Here is a 25,869-nt window from a genome sequence, read left to right as displayed (position 1 = left end):
CAACTAGATCTCAGGTCACATATAGCTGGACATGTAAATTTGAAAGAGTAAGGTGGTCTCCTCAGCTAACATGGCAGACTAGGAAAAATTATTTTTGCATTACTTAAAGGTACATTATCACAGGCTACACAAAATGTCAATTTTATCAATTGAGCAGTGAATGCACCTTCGCTGTTGTTTTAAGAGTCAAACATATCTTTGGCTCATTTTGACAAAATATTCCTGGATTGTCAAAATCATATCTTAGTATGTCCTAAGAAAAAGTAGACAAAGAAAGGATCTAACTTAATAAGAACTGTATGATAGGAAAGGTATGGGGAGCGCGATATAAAAAAAATACACAACATATGTTAAGGAAGGCAAATGAAGGATTAGTTATATTAAAAACTCATGCTTATTCATTATTTTCTCTTTCATCAGAGAATCAATAGAAAATCATAAAATTGCCAGAAGGGAGTGAACATTTTTATCTGGAAGTTGATCAACCTAAAAGCAATTATTAAGTGCCTACCATGTGCCAGGCTCTCTACTAAATGAAGAGGATACAAAAAAAAAAAAAAGACAAAATGTAGTCTTTACTCTTAAGGCATTCACTGTGTATTGGGGGAGAGAATATCCAGACAACTACATATGAATGATAAAAGCAATATGGAGAGAGGGCACTAGCATATCAGTAATGTTTACTGAAGAAGTTGGGATTTTAACTGGAGCTTTAAGGAAGATTGGAAACAAAAATGAAGGTGAGAATTCTGGGCATGGGGGAAAGCCAGTGAAAATGCCTGAGTTAAGAGATGATATATCTTGGGTGGGGATCAGCAAGGAGAACAATTTCCAGAATATGTAGGATGAATAAGGCATAAGAAGACTAGAAAGAGAGGAGGGCTCCAGGTTTAAAATTACTTTAAAGCCAAAGAAGGAATAGTAATCATAGGATCATAGAATTATAGAATTAGAAGGATTCTTATAGATCATCTAATCCAAAGCCTTCATCATCTAAATCATAAAAATAATAACAAGTACTTTAGTGATTACAAATTGAATAATCTAGTGAGGTATGTAAGATGAGCATTAATATCCCCATTATATAAATGAGGAAACAGATTCAGAGATGTTGACTCTCCTTCTCCCTGTCATATAACTAATAAAATCATAACCTGGAATTAAAATTTAAGGATTCTAAGTACAAGTCTAGAGGTTTCTTTTGCTGTCATTCTATCAATCAATAATCATTTATTAAAGACTTACCATGGATCACATATTGTGCTATTGTTTAGAAATTCAAAGACAAAACACAAAATTCCTCAAGGAGTTTACATTCAATTGGAAGGGATAATATTTACTCACATAAGTACATATAAAATATATAAGATAAATGCAAGGGAATTTTCAGGTCAAGGCACTTATAACAATCATCTCACACAAATGATAAAGCAGCGCTGAGATACAAAGAGTAACTTATGTAAGTGATCTCTTTGTTTCTTTTATTAAGTCATTTATGCTAGGTCATACTGCTAATCAAAAAATAGTCAAGTGATGAAGTAGATAGAGCATTGGGCCTGGAGTCAGGAAAATTTGATTTCAAATACAGCCTCAAACAATTATTAGATCTGTGACCCGAGCAAACTTGATCAGTCTGAATTTCCTTACAGCTACTCTAGGGATATGGGTAGGTAGGTGATACAGTAGAGAGAGTGCCAAGTCTAGAGTTAGGAAGACTTTTCTTCCCGAGTTCAAATCTGGTCCAGTCACAAGTTCTGTGACTCTGGACAAGTCACTTAGCACTGTTTGACTCCGTTTTCTCATGTGTAAGATGAGCTAGAGAAGGAAATGGAAATCACTCTAGTATCTTTGCTAAGAAAAACCCAAATGAAGTCACAAAGAGCTGGACAGGACTGAAATGATTGAATGACAATGCAATGGAGATAATAATAGTATCTACCAGTACTTATTACAATGCCTTGAATATAGTATGTTTTTAACAAACTTTTCTTTCCTTCTCTCCTGACCTTAATTGGGTTTATTTGGCTCAACCACAGACACAACATCTTTATTTTCATAAAGCAAGATAGAACATGGAACTAGTGTACTATGGTGAGTAAATCAGCTGACCCTCAAATAGTCAAAACAATCAGCTAATTCAGTAATCCAAATCATTCGTTAAAATGAATGGAAACACTCAATTGACTCCCACTTTCTGGTATTGTTTCCGGCATATTTGTCATCTTACTCTCTACTATATAACTGAATCACTATTCTTTTCATTTAAGAATAACTATTTCATTGTTGTTGATGACCAAAATGAAATCTTCAACTCAACATTTCAAATGTTTCTATCTGTTCCAAAATAAAATTTTAATGTAGTTTAACCTATTTGATACCAGGGGTATTAAGACACATCTTAAAATAATTTCTGGATCGGTCTGTCTACCTTGAAACAAAATGGCACCTCTAAAATTTTCAAGTAGTATATCCTAAAATTTCATTAAAACCTGATACATAGGTGGGAGAGAAACAGGTGGCTTATGAAAAACTGTCAGTCAACCATTTGATAGCAAAACTTGTAAGAAATTAAATTTAAAATAATTTTATTCATGAATCATAACTAATATTATATGATCATACTGGAAACTAAAGCATAAACAAGTTTTCATATCTTTGCATACCAGTTTCCTTTGGAGGCTGAGCTCATGGCTTTCTGGTAACTCTTGTCCAATTCCTTCATATTAAGTCATCTTATCTCTGATGGGTTTGTGCCAACATGGTTTGCCTGATTCTTTAAGTTGTTAGATACCGGAGAAATGTTTGAGGGCTTCTGGTGGTACATGAAGACCTATTGATTTTTGTTCTTTTCACATACATCTGAGAGGGGACCTTTTTATAAAAGCAGTTTTCCCCCTTCATTCTTAAAGCTGACTTATTTCATGGCCCTGAATTTTCATTGCCTCAACTTGAATCTCCTAACCTTCCACACTAGCCCCAATAATCACATAGTAAAATGATTCTAGTACCTCAGATTAGAAGATCCAAGCTCAAGACCTGATTCCATCATTTACTGGTGCTAAGACCTTAAAAAAGTGATTTCACCTCTACTCCTCATCCCTAAAATAAATTTACTGAACTAGATGATCATAAGGATTCTTCTGAGATCTCAAATCCTAAGATTCAGATGTGATGGAGTACTTATCGGGATTATCTTTCATCTAGTATAAAGCACAATAGAAAGTTGATGGCATGTGCTGCAGTTTGAAGACAAGAGAATCTGTGTTGAACAAGGTGCATTTGGGAAATTTACTATTCAGTGAATAGATTTACTTGACCAGAATCATTTCTGAGTAAATGGGCTCCTCAGAGACTTGGATAAAGAAATGAACTTTACCATACACGAATTTTCAACATTTCTCCAATTAACTAGATAGCCATTTCCCTATTATAGGGCAAACAAAACACCTGAAGCTTGAAGTATGTGCATGTGTGTTTTATGGAAGCTTTAAAATACATTTCCCAGCATAATTTATAATATAAAAACATATTACCAAGAGGTAGAACATATACTCTCATTTTATTTCCATCACTTACTTATGTGGTCCTATAGGATTTAAATTAATATCCAACACTCCAAGAATTATATTTTATAAAGTTTATTAATAATCACTTGAAGTAGAAGGAATAAAAGGGAAATAGAAGTAAAAAAAAAACCCAATTATTTAGCAAAATTAAACCCATGTAAGCAAAACTCTCCTGGCACTCACTCATGCCACCTCCACCAAACTGATCAGAGCAAGAGAGAATGATAGGTGGGGCTACACAAAATTTCCCGATAGAGTTTTTGTTATTTCGTATAGCCTCTTCATGTTCCCCTGCCCAGCTGCTGTTTCTGCTTCTTCGGTCATATCGTGAATGAACCGTCTCTTGTCATATCTTGCGCTCTTCTTGACTTGACGGTTAATTTCCCAGTACTGTGTTCGAAGTTCTTCTTTCTCCTATTGATCTTGGCACTGGCTGACCTTCTGTTTCAAATCTCTTCTCTGTTGTATCTTGGCCCATGTCTCTTGTGTTAACCATTCCTTGCGCTTTCTCTCTCTCTTTCTCAGGACTTCTGCGTAGGTGGTCTTCCAGGTCTGCTGGAGTTTGGTCCAGTGGTTTTCAACTGTCTCTCTCGTGAGTCCTGCCAAGGCCGAGAACTTGTTCTTGATTTCGCAATTGAATGCTTCTTTTTCCTCTCTGGTCTTTAGATCTTGCATGTTGTACTTGTGGTGTAATCTGCCTGAAAGGTCGTTGAATGATTTCAACTTGGTTCTAAAAGTTGCCACCAGGAGTTGGTGGTCCGAGGCCACGTCTGCACCACGTCTTGCTCTAACATCTAGAAGGCTTCTTCTCCACTTGCGGGAAACTGTGATGTGATCTATCTGATTTTCCGTCCTTCCATCAGGCGAAGTCCAGATTGACTTATGAATTTTCTTGTGTAGGAATATAGTACCCCCAATAAACACGATCGTTGAAGGCGCAGAAATCCGTAAAGAGCTCTCCATTTTCGTTACAGGTGCCTACTCCATGCCTTCCCATGATGAATTCCTTTCCTGTGTTGTCTTCTCCTACCTTTGCATTCAAGTCTCCCATAACGATCTTCAGGTCTCCTCTTGGTGTGCCATCAAGTAGTGCCTGTAGGGAGCTGTAAAACTCTTCTTTTTCCTCTTCCTCTGCCGCATTGGTGGGTGCGTAGCATTGGATGATGGTGATCTTCTTCCCCTTTGAGTTGAACCTTGCTGACATAAGCCTTGACGAGATAGGTTCCCAACCTATCAGCGCCTTTTCTGCTTCAGGTGTCATGAGCAGCGCTACTCCCTGGGTGTGGGAATGGTCCGGGTCTTCATGGCCAGAGTCAATGATGGTTTCGCCTGATATTAGACTGGTCTGGCCTCTTCCATTCCATCTGGTCTCGCATAAACCGAGGACCCTGATGTCGTTATACGAAGACTCTACCTGCCAGGTCATCCACAATGGGAAACTGATGGCTCCCCTCACAGTGAAGACCAGAGTGAAGCAAGGCTGCATGCTTTCGCCCCTTATCTTCTTGATGGTCATAGATTGGATCAAGAGAAGAATTACCAAGGACAACAATACGGGCATTCAATGGACTCACACCAAGCAGCTCGAGGACCTTGACTTCGCGGATGACATCTGTCTCCTTTCTCACAAGCAGCAGGATGCGCAAGCCAAACTTGCACAACTCTCTGAAGAAGCGGAGAAGACTGGTCTGAAGATCAACAAGAGGAAGACTAGGTGATCACAGTCAACAGCAGACAGGACCTGCCAATCCAACTACAGGGAGAAAACATCAAGGAGACGGACCACTTCACCTATTTGGGGAGCATAGTCAGTAAAGATGGCAGGGCAGATGAGGACATCAGAAGCCGAATCAACAAAGCCAGACAGGCATTTAACACCTTACGGTCTGTCTGGACCTCCAAAGCACTGTCCCTCTTCACTAAGCTCTGAATCTTCAATACCAACGTAAAGGCCGTCCTCCTATATGGATCAGAAAGCTGGAGAGCAAAGAGCGCTAACACCAACAAACTCCAGGTCTTTGTTAACAGATGCCTACGTCACATCTTGAACATCAGATGGCCTGAAAAGATTTCCAATACCAGACTCCGGGAAAGAACAATCCAGTATCCCATTAGTCAGGACATAAAGAAACGTAAATGGAGATGGATAGGACATACACTACAAAAACTGGAAGACAACGTAGCCAGACAAGCATTGAGCTGGAACCCTTCAGGGAGGAGGAAAGTTGGAAGACCAAAACAGACCTGGCGAAGATCTGCCGAAAATGAAACAAAAACAGTCGGAATGACATGGGCCCAGCTGGGGAAGTTGCCCAGAACAGAGTCCGCTGGCGTGAGATGGTTGCGGCCCTATGCTCCTAAGGAGTCAACAGGAATAATAATATAATAATAAACACAAAATTTATATCCTCCTTACCTCAGCACATAACATGAGAAGGATAGTGGAGTGCTGGGGATGGTAGTTTTAGGGTACAGAAATGCTAATTACACAGTCCCTTGGGCAAAACCAATTCAGTAAGTATGCATTAAGTGCCTACTATGTAGCAGGCCCTGTGAAAGGCATTAGGGGCACAGCAATACAGCAAAGATCTAGCTTTTGAGGAACTTATAATCCAAAGTAAGGATAAAAATATGGATACAAGTAAGGGATACAAGAAAGTGTATAAGGATTTTGGTTCAGGAAATATCTTACCAAAATTTGTCCAAGGAGAGATCTTTCTCAGTTTAATAAAGAGTATTAAATCAGGGAAGATATCATAGAGAAATTTGTTCTTGAGTGGGATCTTCAAGCAAGGGATGGACCTCAGTGGACCAAGAGGGTAAGTCAAAAATAGCAGTAGAAGCATAGTGCAGTTTGACTGAAACCTGGTGTTTTTGAAGGGCAGTTCTATGAGAGAAGTCTGGGGAAAAAGTAAAATTACGGAGGGGCTTGGATGTTAAGATTAGTTGCTTTTATTTCATTTTTGGAGGTGTTAGCTGATTGGTCCTGAACATTTTTGCATAAGAGTGAAGTGATAAGAATGGTCTATTAAGAAGATAGAGGTTAGATAATGGGTTGAAGAAGTGAGAGACTGAATGCATAAAAAGATATATACTCTAGACCAGGAAAGATCAGATGAAGGACTTAACACTAGCAGAAACATAATCAAAGTGTCTCAGCAATTTATATGACATGAGAGGAGAGGAAAGGACCAAAGGAAACTTTTACATTTTGAGCTTGGGTGATTGATAGAATAGTGACAAAAACAAACAAATAAACACTTAGAGCTTCTAGGTAGAGAGGCAGTGTTGTTCATGAGATGAAGAACATTTTGGGTTCAGAAATATCATTGAATCAATATAATGAGTAGTTGGCACTTAATAAATGCTTATTTATCAACTGGATTTGAAGTACTAGCTTGATAACAGGTGGAGATATTAGGTAGGCAGGTGGAAATATGAAACTTGAGGCCCATGGAGAGTTTGGTGGTTGACATAAGTAGCAGAGTTTCTCCTGACCATTTTTCTCTGATATACAGAGAAGTCCTGGTACCTCTACTGGAAGGTGTCTCCTTAGAGATGAAAACTGATATGATAAGAGTAGATGAGAGATCACAGAGTGACAGTAAAAAGAGAAAAGATGCTAGGGATAGAACATTGCAGGGGCACTGATATTTAAAGAATAGGAGGAAGATGAAGAGTCCTCAAAGAAAAGAATGGAATGCCAAGAGACAGTGCCATGTCATAGAGGCCAAAGAAAGAGAGAACATCAAGAATGGATTGAATGTCCATGATATTCATTGCTGCAGAAAAATTAAGGAGGGTGAATATAGAGACCACTGCATTTAGTGATAAGGAAATTCTTTTGGTCTTAACTGACTTAAGCTTTGGTTTCCTTATTTATAAAATGAGGATGTTAATACATGTCATGCCTACTACTTGAAATTGTTGTGAGGACCAAATGACAGAATGATTTCTGGCCTACTGATACACACTGAACCTTACTACCCCACCATTGAAAACTTGAGACATTTGGTCATAACCCTACACATATGTTTATCTCTCCCTAAATAGAATGCAAACTCCTCCAGGCAGGAACTATCTTGCTTTTCTATTTATATTAGTACATTACTCAGTACCTACTAAGTGATAAATGATCTTTCATTCACTCATGTTTTACAATTATTTTTCTCTACTTTATGCTCAACAACCTACTTCTCTCACTCTCAACAGAGAGATGTGAAGTAAAAGGAATTTTGTCTACATTACCAATAGAATTTCTTCAATTCCTATCCTCTTCTGAAAGTGTATAAGCATAGAATTAATGTAACGAGGTATCTTTACATACAATATAAAAGCCAAGAGCAAGAGGAAATGACTTCTCTTTGAAAACTCAAATATATCTTTCTTAGATACATATTTTCTTTATTCTTGTTTTAGTTCAAGACCTGACACTAAAACATCAAGTTAAAGGATATACCAATAATATTTCTGGTCAGTCCTAGAAACAATTAAATGGGTAGAACATGATGTGTCTGAAACTTCGAGCCCTAATGTGCAAAATCTGGATCCATTTCAGTGTCTTGGATATAATTTGGATGAAGTATCTGAACACCTGAGTAGTGGCCAAGTTAACTTTTTCAGTTAGCATATCAACAGATATATTCTCATCATTAGCCTGATCTGACCATCACAAGTAAAGTCGTTAACTCAAAGAACAAAAAAATAAAATATAGATGTGATCTGTTGAAATTCATTTCCAGCTAGTCTGAGCTAGTTTACTTTGAGCCTTTACTATTTATTATAGTGATCATACATCTCAGATTTGAGGGAAGAGCTTTGATTTCAAGTAAAAGGAAGTGGGCTTTTCACAAGAATGCAAAAAGTATAGCTTTGGCAGATCATATATCCCAGTTGCATGTTTAAATTGCATTATTTAAGGGAACTTCTTTGTTCTTTGGACCCAGAATTATTGAGCAAAGCCAGAACACAGAATTATTGAATAATAGAATCATGAAGATTAAAGAGATTCTAGAGGGCATCTAGCTATAGAGTGACAGAATGGAAGATTTGGAAGAAAATTTAGCAATCACCTAGTAAAAAACTCTCTCCATTTTAAAGATAGTAATCTCAGACACAAATATATTTTTCACTTTTAATACAAGACAATTTGAGGTGCTACGTGGGGCAAAATTCCTCAGAAGGAGGATGTCAAACTTACAAGTCCTATAAACACTATGAGGGTAGGAGGACAAGGTATTATCACTCAAATTAGTGAAAGAATCAGCATGTTAAGATTGTAGATATTCCTGGGACACTGGGAAGTTCAGTGACTTTCCTCAAGGTCATCAGATAGTCAGTGTGAGTCAAAGGCAAGACATGAACCCAGCTCTTTTGGACTTCAAGGCCAGCTATTCACTACTCTGCCCTGTATCACTTAGAAACAAAACAAGTATTATAATTATTATTATTATTTTGAATGATTTTGGACAGAACATTATTACAATTTTCAAACTCTAATTCTAATCTTCAAATGTTATCTAATTAATGAACATCTCATTAATAAAAATAGAAATTAGAAAAGATTAACTTTGTCTTGTCTGCTTTGAGAAATGACCAAAGTATAAAAAAAAAGAACTTTATGTTACCATAAAATGAAATTATTACTAAAGAATTGCCCTTCAAAAGAATACCCTTCTAAAAATATTTTGATGGGACTATTTTTCAAAATTTAATTAGAGAGCTTTAGTTAATAGTTAAAGCATAAATTCCACATAGCCTTTCAAGGAAGTCATTTTTTTCCCTTGTAAGGTCAAATTCTTCCAAATCAATATAACAAAGGACTCACTTTATTTCTATGCTGCCTCATTCAGGTAGAAAGTCTAAAGTTGGTTTCAGCAAGTTTTCTTAGTGCAGATGTCAGACAGATGTTTATATGCATCTGTTAAATGAAGCTGCAAGCCACAGTGTAGCCCTGGTGAAAATAGTGATGTAAAATGTAAGCCACCTTCTGCTGACAAGGAAAGAAAAATATGGGTGAAATTTGTAATAATGTAAAAGAAATTTCATACATCATTGAAGACAAAGAAAAGTAAAGCTAAATAGATTGAGGTTATATTTCTTTTTTTTTTAAATAATGTCAGCCAAAAAACTGTTCCAGTCAGTAGTCTGAACACAGCACAGATGAGGACAGATTTACCACTTGACTTCACTGAATAACAATTTCAGGGCTTAAAGGAATCTTTGTAAAAAAAGAGATGGTAAAGCTTAGTGCATTCTGATAAAAAAAATAGCAGGGTGTTACTTGAACAGGAATATCCCAAATGCAGAATGTATAGATAACAAAGAATGTCTTGAATAGAGAATGAATTTTGTTGGAAAAAATCATAAATGGAGATTGGAAAAGCTACAAGTTCCCTTTACAACATGAATACAGAATGGAGGAAATGGTAGAAGCTCTAAGCTAGGACTTTGTCCTGGGGCTATCTTTGTTTATGTGACAGCACCAAATGGACTATTCTGAGATTGAGCTTTTTTAAGCAATTCACTGCTACATAATCTATGTCATCATTTGCTTCAGTTTTCCAATCCATTTATTTGGATAGATAAAAATAAACAAAGTATATTTGATTTTAAAGCAAATATACTGTTAAGCAAACAAATAAAACCATAGGAGACAGGTGGAAAGAAGACCTTGCAAAAACTTCCCTAAACTCAATTTCATTGCAATGAATTAAAAATTAACCCCTAAAATAGACCTTCTTCATTATGATCTGCCCAGGTAATTGAAAAGCATTTGTTAGTGCCTAATATGTAACAGCATAAGGAGCGGCAGGTTAATTAGGTGAGAGGGGTTGTAAAGACCAACACTTTTTGAACAGCTAATCCACCAGGATATCTCCAGCAAGTTTCTCTGGCTAAACTTCTGACCTGAGATTACAATAAAATGATAGCATTTACATCTTATTGTCCAATGCCTTCCTTTTTTAAACTGGGTTAATTGAGATGCAGAACAGTTCAATGACTTTTACAAGCAGTTCAATGACTTGTACCTTTATCAAGGTAAGTGAAGCTGGAAGTCATCTCTTAGCCCTCACAGAAGAATGAGCAACCAACCAACAAGCATTTATTAAGCACCTACTTTGTGCCAGATACTGTGCTCCATTGGCACTTAGGTTATAAATACAAAGAACAAAACAATCCCTCTTCACAAGGATCTTGCATTCTATCAGCAGAAGCAAGTGCATATATAAGCATATTGCAAATAAATATGAAGATAATAAATATGAATTAATACTGAATACAAGTTAGGTGGTGAAGAAAGGCGTTAATAGTTTCAGAGCATTGAGAGTATTAAGGAAAGTTTCATGTCAGAGATACTTTTCTTTGGAAAGAAGAGGGGGATGCTAAGAGGCATAGATGGGGAGAAACTACATTCATGGCCTGGATAATGATCAGTGGAAAGGCACAGAGAAGGAAATGGCAAGATGGCATTCTCTTCATCATCTGTGAAGGACAAAGAGAAAACCAAAGAAGAGAAGGATGAAGAGATGGCAGCATGTGAAAGGGGAAATGATGTCTATAGAGGTTGGGAAGATAGGCTGTACTTAGACTGTGAAGGGCTTTAGAAGCTAGATGGAGCTTATATTTTAACTTGAAAGCAGTAGATTTATAACATAAACTGCCTGCTGCAGGCAAGGAAAGAAAGATTCAGATTAAAATCTGTAATAACATAAAATAAATTACATAACGTCACTGAGACAAAAAATAATCAGCTTGATTTGAATATGATTCCTCTGAATTTAAATCAAAATCTTTTTACCACACCCAGTAGGTCACAGCAGCACTTAGATGAATTTGAGATAAACTTTGAAGGTAGAGAGAATAAAAGGAGAGGGTATCTCCAAGAAGAAGGTAGAAGAGATTATAGGGTAAAATCTGGAAAAAGGAAGCTGGGAGAGGTCCAAGTTTACCCATAAGGTTGGTGTCTTTTGTGCTGTCATCTTAGTAGACCCAGGACTTATCTCATTAGCTCTCTGGCTGCTGACTCTGCCCAACCTTATAGAATTCAATAGTTCAAATGGTTAGTCATCATTGTTATCCATTATTAAATAAACACAAATAAGGAAATCATAGAATTTCAGAATCCCAGATCTGAAACAGATTTGTGAGAGCAGCTATTGTAACCTTCACCCAAAGCATAAATCTGTTAACAAAATCTCTCTAGAAGTGGTCTTTTAGACTCCACTTGAGGACCTCCAATCACAAATTCATTACATTAACTCCTGAAGTAGCCTAATATATTTTTAGTGAATTGTTAGCAAGTCTTCCAACCTCATCACTCAAATGAAAACACTTTTTTTAAACTTATCACTGACTTTTTTTAAGAAATCAAATTAATATTTGTTTTTTCAAGAACTGCTTAATTTTTTTCCAATTACATATTTAAAAAATTTTAATAATCATTTTCTGACATTTTACAATCCATGTTTCCTCTATTTCTCCCAACCATTCCTCCTCTTCCAAACAGCAGGTAATATGATATAGTTTGCACATTTGTTATCACACAATACATATTTCTATGTCATGTTGTGAAAGAAGACACATATCACTTACACTAGAGAAAAATTCATGGAGGAAATAAAATGAAGAATGGTATGCTTTAATCTGTATTTAGTCTCTGTCAGTTCATTCAGTGGTGGTAGACAGTCTTTTTCATCACAAGTCCTTTGCATTAATCTTTTAACTACCAAATCTATTTTTTTCCTCAATCCTATTGCTTCTTGACCTACTTACTCGAGATTTGATCATATTCTTCTCCTCTTGAATAATCTTTTCTTTTTTTTTCAGCACTACTGTCAATGATTCTCATTCTACCTATCTGATTTCTCCTTAGCCTCCTTTGTTGGCTCATTATCTCATTATATAGACCTGTTCTCTATTTGTGGGGATTCTCAAACTCAGCATAGGTCTTCTTCTCTTCTTTCCATATTCTTTCTGTGTTTCTCTCTGTCTCTGTCTCTATATCTGTCCTTCTCTATCTCTTGGCTCATCAGTTCTCACTGATTTAATTTCCTTCTCTATTCAGATGATTCACAGATCTTTCTTTATATCCATTTCTGCTCTTTCCTCTGAACTTTAGTCCTGTATTGCCAACTGCCTATTAGACATTTTAAATTGTGTATCTGAAGTACATCTAGTATACATTATGTCCGTGACAAAATCTATTGTCTTTCCTCAAAAACCTTTCCTTCAGAACTTGCCTATTTCTATTTAAGGTACCACCATTTTTTCAGTCTCCCAAATTTATAAACTCAGTATTATTCTTCTCACTATCCCTTACTCCATAGATCTAATCAGTTGTCAAGTCTTCCTATTTCTAACTCCATATTTCTTTTATTCAAGCTCTTCTCTACTCATACTCCTTTTTCTGTACACCTCTTAGCATACCACTCCACCTCCCCTCCACAGGTTATTTTACTCTTCTAATTGACTTACCTACCTTAAAATCTCTCTTGACTCCAGTGAATCCTCCAAACTATTACCAAAGTAATTTTCTTTAAGCACAGATCTGACCATGCCATTTTCCTACTCAATCAAATCCGATGACCTCTAAAATAAATTATTCTTTTTAACTTTGAAATCCCTATATAATCAGGCCCCAGCTTATTTTTCCCAACTCACTGGACATTCATTTCCCTTACCACATGCTATGGTCAAGCCAAACTGGTTTCTTTTCTCTGTTCCTCATAAATGACACTCCATCTCCCAATTCTGTACCTTTCTAATTTTTTCAAACTCTTACCTTCCACCTTAGAATCAATACTATGTATTAGTTCTAAGGCAGAAGAGTGGTAAGGGCTAGACAATGGGGGTTAAGTGACTTGCCCAAGGACACACAGCTATCTGTACCTTTCTATTGACTACCTTCCAGGTCTAGAATTCACTCCCTCCTTCTCTATGTCTTATGCATTCCCTCTTTTCCTTCAAGAGGCAGCTTAAGCATCTCTTATATAAAGGCTTTCCTTATCCCCGATACTATCATCTTCCATCTAAATCTGCCTTATAATTTCTATTTAGCTACTTTATATAATTTATCTTAATATTTACTTGGAATATGTACTTATTTTGAATATATCTATTTGTTTTTGCTACTAGAATGTAAATTCTCTGCAAGTAGAATTGTTTTCTTTTTTGTTTATAGCCTCAGGACCTAGAACATTGCCTGGCACATAGTAAGTGCTTAATAAATACTTGTTGATTAAGTGTCCAGATGTAAGGGGTAAAAAGAGGTTTTGGTTGGGTGAATATTAAAAGGTTTGGTAGACAGGGAATTGAATAATTATCAATCCCCAAATAAAAAATAACCTCAAGTCAAAATGATTTTTACGGAAGTTTATTTACAAATGAAAAGAGGAAGAGAAAATAAGAAAATCAGAGAGAGGAGAGCATAGATTAAGTAATCTAACACACTAAGTAATTTGCTCCTGCACCTTAGTTTAACCCAGGCAGATCTAATTAATCCTCAACCAGAGGAGGCTCAGCCTTGAACTCAAGGCTGGAGGGCCCCCAGGGGTGAATAAAGCAGAAGCTTCAGTCACAGAGTCTCTTTTGAAAGAACAGTTCCTTTAGAGAAGTCCAAGAAGATTTAGTCTTTACATTCATCATGTGTAATTCCAAAGGAGAGATTAACAGCAGTCTCACTTAGTCCAAAGTCTCAGCCAGGGGTCAGAGCTCCTCCAGGTCCTAGTCACCCACCACACCAAGAAGAGAGCAGCCAAGAGCCAAGAAGGGGCTGAGCCCCAGAGTTCTTTCAATTTATCATTATCTAAAATTTGACTAATACCCTATAAATGGTCTAGATTTCATATCAAGTTCTTAACTCAGATGAATAATAATTTAAGTTTTAATTCAGTTAGCTAATTTTGAATCTACTTATCAATTGTTATTATAGCAACTTTATCCTTAAATGAGATAAAAAACCCATAACATTATAAAGCATTAATTTCCTAATATAATTTTACTCACTTTTGTTTTTTTTATAATTATACAGAAGCTTTAAACTTATATTAGGGTTCCTAGGATGATCTCCCATTTCTTTCTTGCTCTCGCTAGCTAGATTTAGTGTTTCCATTAAGGTACTACATGCAGATAATATGAAATTTAGAACTTACTGAGGAATGCTATCATAGTAGTGTAAGCATAGTCAAGGCCATGTGTCTGAGTGAGAATTTTTTTAAGACACTAACCTTTTTAGTGGATTCTCCCCTTGTTCTCTGACCTACCCCCACCCACAAAAAAAAAAAGAAAATCCCTCACCATCTAAAATAACTTTTATTTTCTGAGCAGCTACCAAGTTCCATTGCTATCATAGTGAAAGATTTGAAAGAGGAAAGACAGATGCTTCAGGCAAGCTAGTGAGCTGCCTGAGGCTTGAGACTATGAGAGAGGAAGCCCTCAGGAACTGGACACAAGGAGCAGTTAGAATGGCTGATATGGAAGAAATTAAAAGTGTCTGATAAAGAGTTTTGTTCCCAACAAATCTTGTCAAATGTTCAATTTAACATCAAAGTCAGAGGAGAGAAGATGTCATGTTATATCTAGAGGGAATGAGAATATGGAGATGTTTGATTGTAAGCCAAAGAAAGTTACATGGTCACATTAAACATGAAGGAAACCTTAACAGACAGACTCTAACACCTAGTGGTAAACCATCAAACAGAGAAGGTTCCAGAATATACAAAGAAAGTCACAGCCACCATAAAGACCCTTTGAGTCAGAAACTGTTGGCAAACAGTGATCATTTTGAACTGGAACATTATTAGGGAGGACGGGAGAGCAAAATAAAATAGTTATTGCCTCCCTTGGCACCATTAGGACACAGAGTTCTCTCTTCCTGGAGGCACTTTATACATTATGCAAGTGCTCACAGCTGCCCAAGAACATCAAAGTCAGAAGCATGTTTAGTCACCAGCTCAACTTTACAAAGAAACAGATCTTGATAACCATAGAAAAGTGGCACCTCAATGTGAAGAGGTTGGAAAAGGGCTATCATAAACTTTCTTCAGAGGTATCTTAAGTAGATGTTCATGATGAAATCCATCACAGGTGTCTCATACCCTTCATTTGCTCTAGTCAGGTATCACTGCCTCACAAGGTAGACAATAAACTGAGCCACAGACACTAAGGGTGAAGGACAAAGATGTAGAAACAATAAAATTCAATAATTCAATTCAATGGGCATTTATCAAGAAACTACTATCTGCAAAACAAAGTATTGTGTGGAAAGAATATAAAAGTGAAGGTAGACATAGTCCCTACCTTCAATGAGCCTCCTTAGCTCAGTCATTTAAAAAGAATCATCCCTAACAAATGTCACTTTTTGATATTTTTTATGGGATGAGTTGTGATTGTTCCACTTCCTTTCTTTACTTGAGTAGTCTATGCAAGGAAGTCATGAGAGGTATCTCTCTTTTCAATATGGTTGGTCTCAAACTAAACTTTCCAAACAGTCACTGGATTGAGTAGAAATCAATTTCTATCATAAATACAATTGGACCATCTTCATCAAATCACTCTTTATCAAACATAGTTTGGAATACTGATAAATATTGCCTTAAAGCTCATAAAAAGCCTTAGATTCTAGAAAAAAGACATATTAACAAAAGCATGTAACCTGATATGACTTGGGACAATATGTGGATCTATTTTTTTTAACATGGGAGTTAGTTGTGACAGATTTTCATGTTTGTATTGAGCTAATATCTCCAATACTCCTCGTTTTGGCAAATCACAGAGTTGTATATTTTGGGAAGTACCATTTCCAGACATACTCATAACTAATGCCTAGAAAATACTTAGAGCACTGATGCCAAACAGTTTTGGGGGTACAAAAAGACTTGATAAGAGTGCTTGACTTAGAATCAGGAATACCTGAGTTAAAATTCCATCTCATCCATTCTCTAGCTGTGCAGTCCTCAATAAATCACTTGACTTCTTTTGACTTTCTAAAAATGCTATTTCTCACAAATACACACACACACACACACACACACACACACACACACACACACACACATAGAAAAATAAAATATGATTTGGAATTATTTAGTACTATGTCCTAATGAGGAGGTTGATTTTATGGTGAAAAGTAGTAAAATCCACAATATTTTGATACATCAGATATTTGAATGAAATGAGAAAAATGAAATCAAAACCTTCAATGTTTCCTTCTACAAGATGTAGGTAATTTTTGCAAGACTTAACAAAGAAAGATATAGTGAACAAGTGTTTTGCTTGGTTTGGGAGGCATTATAATTTAAATTAATATTGGAAACATATTAAATTTTTAATTATTTATTTGTAAAAAAAAAGAAATAATGAGTAGCCTACTTAGGTCTCCAACCTTAGCCCAGTCATTTGACTCCAAGTCAAATGCCTCCTCAGCTCCAAGTCATGCCTTTCTGAGATAAGACAGGGAAAGGCTGTAAGAATAGATAAGAGTGGGCCTGCTTGTAAGGGGATAATTTTGAGGAAAGGTGTGTGGTACAAGGAAATTTTGAAAGGAGGTTATCAGGGACTTGCTAAGTAAGAAATCTAAGTTACAGGTAGGCTGGAATGAGGAGATTCAGGATATAATATGGCTGAAGTCAGGAGTATAACACTGAAGGGAAACAAAGATCTTCAGGGAGAGGAGGAATTAATCTAAACAGGCAAAGACAGCAGGCTTTACAGACTGGGACTTAGACTTAAAAACAAACTAAAGGAAATAGGCTGAACTGAAATTAACTACAGGCTTTAGTTAATTTCACAGGAAGGGACTTGTTTTGAAGTTACACCTTCCTTCAAGATGGACACCCCGGCTTCCCTTCAAGCCCAGAGTATGTTGGTTCTTTCCCTCTTCTTCCCTCTCTTAATAACTAACTGACAAATTATACTAATAGATCTGTTAAAACACAAAAGGGTTTATTATATTTAAGGATGATTTGTCAGGAAAGTGGATTGAGGAAGCCCTAACAGTTGTTTACCAGAACCTCAGGTGGGGGAAGGGAGGCAGCGATGGAGGCTGAGCAAGGACCTGCCTTAACTCAGCTTACCAGGTGCTCTTGATATCTAAAGGGAATAAATGATGACTGACTAATTTCTTTATATATAATACTATCAAATTATAGTTAAACCCTTCACAGATTTAAACTCCTCTCTAATTTACTCTCCTTATTAACTTCACAGACATATAAGGTAAGGGAAGGAAGGTAGGAAATAATAAAGGAAATGGAAATATAAAGGGTTTCTCTAAACTAACAATTCTTAAATAAATATTCCACAGCTAAGGCTCAATTTTCAATTCTTCAGATAGGTAAGGAAGTAGCCCAGCTGGTCTGAACCCTCTCTCCACGAGATTTCCGAACCAACTGACTTTTTCCCTCAAGATTCCAAACCCCTAACTGATTACAGAACTCAGCCAAAGCTTGAAAAAACTAACATGACCCCCTCTCTCTGTACTACAGCTGGACTGAGAGAAAGCTGGTTCCTCAAGAAAAAAAATGGCAGTGAGAGTCCCACATTTATACTAAATGATGCCTATCTACGAGGGGAGTCTTCCTGGAAATGGGGTCTTTTAGATATTTCATTTACACAGAGGTAATGTTGACTATTGACATATTGGACAAAAGAACTATATGCAACAACTGACCAACCAAGACATAGAAACTTAGCCAATTTGGACTCCCTCATCTTTAATTGCCAAGAGACTTTAGTGACACTCTAGGTTGAATACTAAAGGGTAACCTATATCAAAAGGCACTACCCAACATAAGTTCTTAGAAGTCTCTATCCAAATCCAGTCAGTGATGCCTGTAAGAAATAAAATTAATATTGAGTGATAAAATTAAAAATATCGTGGTTTCAAAGGATTTATTGAAAGCCATTTTAAAAAATGAAGCCACATGCCTGTTGAGTTATTTTAAAGGGACCTGCCATTTACCTGCTCCTCCCATCCTCCTGCTGCTCCAAGATCACCAAAAAAAGGAGAGGGCATACCAATCCAGGCACTCCCTATTTAACCTTCTGTTTAGTTATTAGGTAATTGCCTGTGTCATTTATGTAAGCCAGGATTCATGGGAAATGTAGTTTGAAAGGAGCCCTAAATGTCCACAGGAAGTTTAGATCAGGGACCTCAAAATTAGTTCTACTCCCAAATTTCCAATATCACGTGCTAAAAGCATCCCCTAAAAGTTTATCTCTTATGGGATCTCTTCAGGGACTACCAGTATAATTGAAATATGAACTCAATCTTATTTTTTTTAAACCCTTGTACTTCAGTGTATTGTCTCATAGGTGGAAGATTGGTAAGGGTGGGCAATGGGGGTCAAGTGACTTGCCCAGGGTCACACAGCTGGGAAGTGGCTGAGGCCGGGTTTGAACCTAGGACCTCCTGTCTCTAGGCCTGACTCTCACTCCACTGAGCTACCCAGCTGCCCCCTCAATCTTATTTTTAAGTTATTTTTTGCTATTAGGAATAATTCTCTATACCCTAGTGTTCCCACAATTAAAACTTTTCAGGCTACGACTTCTTAAATTATGATTTCTTTTTTTTAAGCCCTTACCTTCCATCCTAGAATCAAAACTATGGATTGGTTCCAAGACAGAAGAACAGTAAGGGCTAGGCAATGGGGGTTAAGCGAATTGCCCTGGGTCACACAACTGGTAAGTGTCCAAGGTCAAATTTGAACCTAGGACCTCCCATATCTAGGCCTAGCTTTCAATCCACTGAGCTACCCAGCTGCCCCCAAATTATCATTTCAATATTACCAGTATTCAGTCAAATCAAGGTAAGGCATAAGTAGTCCATTAAATTTTTGGGTCAAATACAAAGCAAGAGCTTCATGAATTTCTGGAACCATTCAACTTTTAAATAATGTGTTATAACTTAGTAGCAAATATCAATACAATTGATTAAGCTTGTTTGTAACAATTTACATTTAAGAAAATAAATTTTAATATATACCCTATCATAGCAACTTTTCAGGACCCCTTAATAAGTTTCCATTAGAATTCTTTTTTCCATTTGTTACCATACATGTACTCAGCTCTAGTTCTGTTTTTTCCTTTTGTATTATTTTATAAAGATCTTTTCATATTTCTTTATATTCTCCATGCTTGTCACTCCTAATTGCATTGCAGGATTCTATTATATTTATGTACCACAATTTATTTTGCCAACTCCTGCTGTTGGACAGCTCAATTGCTTCTGTTGTTTTGTCAATTACAAATATGTGGCTAAATTTTTTGAACAGGTAACTCTTTTTTTGGTTGTTGCTGTTTCTCACGAGATTTTTAGGGCACATTACTAACAAAGGAATTATTTAATTTTTGCCATGTTTTCTCTTCCACAAAAGACAACTACAATTGAACTCCTTCATTGCTTACTGGGGAAACAATGATGAACTTATTAGCATGAAGATAGTTTCCAAAATGTCAAATTGTTATTAACTCCTGGGGTGTGCTAGTCCTTCATTTATTTATTTATTTATTTTAAAGCCCTTACCTTCCTTCTTGGAGTCAATACTGTGTATAGGCTTCAAGGCAGAAGAATGGTAAGGGTAGGCAATGGGGGTCAAGTGACTTGCCCAGGGTCACACAGCTAGGAAGTGTCTGAGGTCAGATTTGAACCTAGAACCTCCTATCTCTAGGCCTGGTTCTCAATCCACTGAGCTACCCAGCTACCCCCTTGTGCTAGTGCTTTAAAATGGATATAAACTAATTCTTCTCATGCCTATTGCTTCACTTAATCCACTGGAGCTGATCTTACCTACAAATAACAAATGGCATTGACTATCACTAGTTCACTATTCAGGAACAATGAGGTCTACAGAATGGAACTGGACACTTTTGACAAAGTCATCTGTTATCTCTGGACTAGTTTTATGGGTTTCTCTATGTGGGCTTAGCTATGTGGTTGAACTTTACAATTTATACTTATTGCTAGCTTTTGAGGGGATGGTTTTTTAAAGTGAAATCTATGCCCTTGGTTACATTATCACCTATACAATGGTGGGGGGCTTTGTTCAATGCAGATGACTATGTCTTTAACTATAAAATAATATTAAATTAACCCTAGATCTCAGAATGTTGTGACCACTCCAATGGAAATTTTTATGTTATAAGACACCCATAGCCAACCTTTCAAGTCGATCACTTCTCTAGGTCCCAATTTTTTTTTATGTGAAAGATGAAGTTTGCCTTTAAACAAGAGTTCACTAGCATTGTGAAATAATCCAATGAAATGGACTTACTACTAGCAGCAATGCAATAATCCAGGAAAATGCAGAAGGATTTATTTATTTTATTATTATTATTATTATTATTATTATTATTTTTAATTTAAACCTGTACCTTCCGTCTTGGGAGTCAATACTGTGTACTGGCTCCAAGGCAGAAGAGTGGTAAGGGTAGGCAATGGGTGTTAAGTGACTTGTCCAGGGTCACACAGTTAGGAAGTGTCTGAGGCCAGATTTGAACTCAGGATCTCTCATCTCTAGGCCTGGTTCTCAATCCACTGACCCAATCAGCTGTCCCTAGAAGGATTTATGAGAAAGAACGTTATCCACATCCAGAGAAAAAACTGTGGGAGTAGAAACACAGAAGGAAAACATATGACTTCTCACTTGTTTATATAGGAATATGATTTGGGGTTTTGGTTTTAAAAGATTACTCTATTGCAAAAATAAATAATATAGAAATGGGTATCAAGTAATAACATTTATATAAACCAGTGGAATTACTTGTCAACTCTGTGAGGGGGGAGGAAAGAGGGAAAGGAAAGAAAATGAATCATATCAACATGGAAAAATATTTTAAAAAATTAAAATTAAAAAAAACAAGAAGCAAAAAGATTAATGGCAAAAAAAAAAGAAGAGTTCACTGCTAAGATTTATTCACATGACTAATTGTACAGAATACCATATTAGCCTCTGATTTAAACTAAAGGTGACCAATTAGGAAACTTGCAAGGAATTAGAGTCATCCAAAAGTTTTAAGTTGTCTGTCTTTTGTTTTGAAATTACAATTTTAATTCCAGGAATCATTCTCCTATATTAACCAAACAACATACAATGCCTACAACTGTAGACATAAAACAGTGGGTGTATGCCATATCTGGTGGCCTGGAATTGATTCTGATTTTTAAAATGCCATGTAGCACCTGCCGGTATACTCAGCACAAATCACCAAAAGCACCTACTTTTCTGTGGGAATTTACAAAGAAACTTTGATCAAGAATTTAGATTGGTTTGCAGGGTCATTCAAGGGAAAGAAGTTTGTGCTTTTGTGAATTCCTTCTTAAAAAGACTAACCAAACCACAGGAGGTCTTTTTCATCTGAGGATAATTGGTAACAGAAAAAAAAAATGCCCAAAATGAATATACCTAAAAAGGGAACCAAAATTACATTATTAAAAAAAGAAAAAAGGAATGGGGTTATTGGGACAATATTGAAAATTTAAATGAAAAATCACAAAAAGTTTACATTTTATTTAACGATAATGTTAAAATTAAAAATTGTTGCTAATTCTTATGATGGAAAAATAATGAATCATGGTTAGGAAGGCATAATTGTTTTCACAATATTATATGATAGTATGATACAATGTCCTTCATTTCTCATTATGCTTTTATAGCACAATTATAAAAAGGTCATTATTCCAAAAATATTAGAGGTATTCATCAATTTCCTCATGAATTGACATTAATCTTTCGATGCACAGAACATTCTCTTTTGAAACATATCTATAAATATATGTAGGAAAGGTGTAATGATGGACAATGACAAAGTTCAATGGGTGATGTAAATAAAAACAAATTTTATAAGTTGTCAGTTTTTTAGTTAATATTTTCCCATTATAATGACTTTTGCTTCACTGTTCAATCTCATAAAGAAGGAGCAAATTATAATGGATAGAGAGTTGGTTTTAAGAAGTTTTAGGTTCAAGCTCTGTATGACACATCAATTAATAAGTATTTTTTTAAGTACTTACTTCCTGGCAGGCACTGTACAGTACTAAGTACTGAAGATAGAAAAAATAAAGATAGTCCCGGTCTTTAAGGATTATATATTCTAATGGGGGAGTCAATATGTTCAGAAGTAGTAACATGGCCTTTAGAGAACTGAAAAGATGAAAGCCTAGGGTAGTTTAAAAAAAAAGAGGCAATGAAAGGAAAAGGGGAAGATCTTCCAATTCCAAAGAAACATTTAATATTTTAGAAAGGGTCAGAGCTTGAATAGATTAATCTCTATGAAGACAAATGAATTTGCCTCTAAGCCACAGGAGCCATTCATATCTTTATCCTAACTAATTCATTTGTAAAAGACCCTGGGAGAGTCTGGGAAGTGTAAGTGGTTAAATTGGGACTGATATAAATAAATAAATTCCCAGAATGAGTGAACATTATTGGAACCAGGATGAACATCTCCCTCCTTCTGCCAAGAAGAATCAAACCACAGGTGTGCTGGAGCCCATTTATACCAGCTTAGGAGAGCTTGCTGTTAAATTTTCAGTGTTAACGTTACATCTTGGAAATCTGCAAATTTTAAAAATCAGTAGTTGATTTGTAATTGTTATTGTTGTTGTTTGTCCTTTGTTTTTTAGAAGGAATAATAACTTCATGGGGTGATATCTTGACTTGAACCTGATTTAGATTTTAGAGAGGCAGAGTTGTATAAAGTTGTCAGCTTCACTTACTTCCAGAGTCATCAAAGTCCAGTGGTAAGACAAAAGTGATCGGTGGCAATGGTCTAGGGGGCAGTGAAAGGTTGGCATCTTCGATGTATGACTAAGCTCTAAGCACACCACGCCTTTACGGCCATCAGAACAAACTGTTCTTATCAGCCTGTCAACTTGAAATCTGGAGGCAAATCTGGGGTCCATCCTACCAGGGAAGTCTTCATATGAATGGGGTAGACATCCACCTAAGTCACTGAATGGTTTGAGGCCTGTCATTTACCCCTAACATATTTTATCCTGCCTCCCCAGATAGTTTTCTTGGGGTGGGCCTGCACACATGCATGCTACAGTTTCCTGGAGCCACAGGTGAGAGTTGGGTGAAAGATGGACACCAAAGAACAAAAGCAGGCCTGAAAAAAAGTCTTTGCAAGGCCTCATCCCAAGGTACTATTCCTCCTAGAACACACTTGATTAATTGTTTAGTTGGTCGCCAAATGAAGAAAATGTTAATAATTCAGATTAAACCCCAAAGTGAGTCAATACTTTTTCTTTTCCAGAGAGCTGGTTATAAAACATTTACCAGAACTTCCGGGTTAAGATGGCGGCAGAGTAAGAAGCAGCTCTTAACCTCTCCTGACCGAAACATACAAAACTCCTCAAGGGGACATAAAAACAAGTCCAGACGAACGGAGGAACCCCACAACAGGGCACAGCGTGGAAGGTACGTGGAATCGAGACATTTCCAAGCTAAAAAGGGCTCTCACTCACTCAATCACGAGCTGAGCAACCGCCCCACCCCCACCCCCTCCACACTCACCTATAGCTCCGAACCCAGCTAAAAAGAAATAGAGCAAGTTTGGGGCACCCATCGAGTCATCAGCAGCTCCGGGACCTGTTCCTGACAGCAGCAAGACTTAGGACCCCATTAAGTCAAAAAAAGCACGCGAAATCTGAGCGCGCGCGCCGGAGCAGGACGCTGGGCACGCAGAGTGCTGGCTGAGTAGAGGCGTGGGTGGAGGCAGAACTAAGCCTAAGTGGGGAACCAGTGCAGACGGGTATACGACTGTAGAAGCAGCGCCCTGAGACTTGTAAAGAAACCTCCAGCAGAGGAACAAGCAAGAGGGCCCACCAGGGGGCTTGACCTTGGAAAAAACCAGAATTCAGACCTCAGGAGCCAATAGATTGGGAACAGACACTGAGCCCGAGGATAAAGCTGAGAAGCTGCTGGGCTAATGATGGCTACTCAGCATCAGCATCAGGAGGTTCAGAAGAGAAAGAATAATAACAAAAAGAAGAAGTCTTTAACACTCGACAGCTTTTACACAGAGAAAATCCAGACAACCGAGCAAACAGAGGAGGAGAACAAACAAGCATCCGGACCCTCCTCAAATAAGGAAAACTCCTCACAAGCTATGGAAGAGTTCAAAACTGAGATTCTGAGGAAAATGGAAGAGATCTGCCAAGAAAATAACAGTTTAAAAGGTAGAATCTTGCAATTGGAAAGTGAGGCTCAGAAATCAAATGAACTGATAAGCAAATTGAACACCAGAAATGACAAGATTGAAAAGGAATACCAAAAGATTATAGCCGAAAACCAAAAAATTATAGCCGATAACCAGTCCCTAAAGGCTAGAGTCGAGCAATTAGAAACCAATGATCTCTCAAGACAACAAGAACAAATAAAACAAAGTCAAAAGACTGAAAAAATAGAAGGAAATATGAAATATCTCAATGAGAGAGTGACAGACCAAGAAAACCGGTCTAGAAGAGACAATTTGAGAATAATTGGTCTTCCAGAAAACCCAGAAATTAATAGAAACCTGGACTCCGTACTAAAAGAAATTATTCAGCAAAATTGCCCTGAAGTCCTACAACAAGAGGGCAATATAGACATCGAAAGGATCCATAGAACACCCACCATATTCGACCCAGAGAAGAAATCGGTTAGAAATATTATTGCCAAATTCAAAAGCTTTCAAGCAAAAGAAAAAATCTTACAAGAAGCCAGAAAGAGACAATTCAAATATCAAGGAGCAACAATCAGGATCACACAGGATCTGGCAGCCTCAACACTAAAAGACCGCAAGGCGTGGAATACAATATTCAGAAAGGCAAGAGAGCTGGGCCTGCAACCACGGATCAACTACCCATCAAAATTGACTATATATTTCCAGGGGAAAGTATGGGCATTCAACAAAATTGAAGAATTCCAGGTATTTGCACAGAAAAGACCAGGGCTGAATGGAAAGTTTGATATCGAACCACAAAAATCGAGAGAAACCTGAAAAGGTAAATAAGTTACAGAGGGAAAAGAAAGAAAACTTGTAATTTTTAAATTTGCCTTTTTAAGGGCCTCAGTGAGATCTAATTATCTGTATTCCTATGTAGAGAAATGTTATGTTTAATTCTCTGTAGTGAACTCTATTCACTATTATAATATTCACTATTATAGTAATCAGAAGAATAATTCACAGGGTGAGGGTGGAACACTAAATAATCTAAGATGGCATGGGGGATGGGAAAGAGGGGGTAAATAGCAGGGGATACCAAGAGAAACTTGAGCGAATAAGAAAATAGAATATTTTATTACACACAAAGAGGGCA

The sequence above is a fragment of the Gracilinanus agilis genome, chromosome 3 (assembly GCF_016433145.1).
Source record: "Gracilinanus agilis isolate LMUSP501 chromosome 3, AgileGrace, whole genome shotgun sequence".
NCBI classification, from domain to species: Eukaryota; Metazoa; Chordata; class Mammalia; order Didelphimorphia; family Didelphidae; genus Gracilinanus; species Gracilinanus agilis.
Note: the sequence above shows the minus strand (reverse complement) of the source record.